Below are 1,900 nucleotides of genomic sequence, written 5' to 3'. Positions count from 1 at the left end.
TTTTATTATTTACTACTACTCTGTTGAATAGCAGTGTGTGTTAGACCTGCCACAAAAATCACAGGATCTACACCATGGTGGCTCATCTGTTCATGGGAGACAATCAGGGTCCAGACATCCCAGGGGCAGAACAGGGGGTCTAAACTCCAAGAATAAGTAACTGAATCAACTGATTGTATACAAAATTATTATACTACACTATTCTCCTATGATGACCTGTTTCTGTAACAACATCCTACCCTCTTGTCTGAAATGTTTCTCCTCCCATTTTTTTGTCCATTGTCTATGGGAACTGTGACATTACACCCCATATTCTTCATAGAAATATGGGTATGATATGCATCTGGCACAACTAGGATATATTTTATGCAAAATGGCTCATGTAAGGTACCACTGGAAAGGTTATGATTTACTGAATGTGATTATCCAATTTGTATGTATGTATCATGTCTGTATCTAAATTTAGGAATATTGACTACGTGTGTGTATTTGCGAGACACCCACCAGACAACTGGCCATCACAGCCTTGATGGGCCGTTAGGAAGAAACAATAAAACTGTGAAGATTACTAATCTCTCTTCTTCTTGAGAGGCTTCCTGGGACATAGCTGACACTACCAGGTCAGGTGATAAGATCACTGCTGGTACTTTTCCTCTGTAGGGGATGGGGATCAAACAAAGGTTTCCTGCCTTAGGAAGATCCTTTTTAAGGCTGAGGAGGGTGTTAATCTGGACTCTCCTCCATTGCCTACCCAAGAAGAAATGTTGTACTTAAAGTACTGCACAGGATCTTTTCAGGGGGAATAAGACAAAATGCCACATTTATTAGTAATACATGTATTCATTAACACTGTATTATATGCATATAATATATTACACTTACACTCACACTCACACACACACACAAACACACTCCGTCTTGTTGTTACCAATTAGTTGCTCCCCTTAACTTCACTGGCCAGGTGAGTTAGATGGGGGAGGGGGTGGAGCCGGGCTTCTGCCGATCCGGATCGATGCTCCCATGTTGACAAGACGAGACCCGGGGTCCTTTGCAAGACACCTCACTTTTATAGCAGCTTTCCTCTTATGCAAATCTATACCAGATTTAAACTCTGTGTCTGTGTCCATTGGTCCTTTGTGCTGCTTCTTTTGAGTGTTGTCCCAATGCTGCAAAGAGGGTGTTTCCAAAAGAAGGTGCTTGCTTCTAACCCCCGAGGCCGTCGGTATGTCTGCTTGTCTTTAATGAGCCCACTTGACACGTTTTATTGTTCTTGGGTCTGGCTCCCAGCCCCTCTCCAATAGTTGAGGCTGTCTGGAGGTGCTGCCTTCCATGCCTTGCTCATCCACACCTCATTCATTCAACAGGGCAATTGATTAAGAGTGGGGGGGGGAGAGAGAGCTCTTGTTCTACTGCTAGCAAAAAGAAATTTTTCTTCTATCTTATTCTATCCTTAGGGGCTATAATATTATACCAAGGGCAATGCAAAGTTTCTAAATGAGGCTTTGATACAAAGTTCCATGAAAACAGAGGTCACACGTGGGTAGACCCACCACAAGGTTATATGAAGAGGCACAATGTAAAGTTATATGAAAATTATCAGAGATTTATCTACAGAAAGACTGCTGAAAGTACCTGAAGGGACAAAGGAACCAACCTGAAGGGAAAGGTGGGGGCAAATCCAGACTGAGACGGGATCCAGTCTGTAAGAAGAAATAACTGGAACTCTGAACTACAGAAATTCTACATCAAGGGTCGACACGCAAGCCGATTTTGACTGGCACGTTGCTGCCTGCCCTGTGAGAGGAGGAGGAGGAGGGGCAGGAAAGCACCACGCTGGGGGAAGAAGCGGGAGAGGGGGGAAGCTTGGCTGCCGCAGGACCAAGCTTCTGCCTCCTGCCCC

Source organism: Trachemys scripta, chromosome 6 (genome assembly GCF_013100865.1).
Source record: "Trachemys scripta elegans isolate TJP31775 chromosome 6, CAS_Tse_1.0, whole genome shotgun sequence".
Taxonomy (NCBI): domain Eukaryota; kingdom Metazoa; phylum Chordata; order Testudines; family Emydidae; genus Trachemys; species Trachemys scripta.
The sequence above is the reverse complement of the archived record's forward strand: the minus strand, read 5'-3'. Positions refer to the sequence as shown.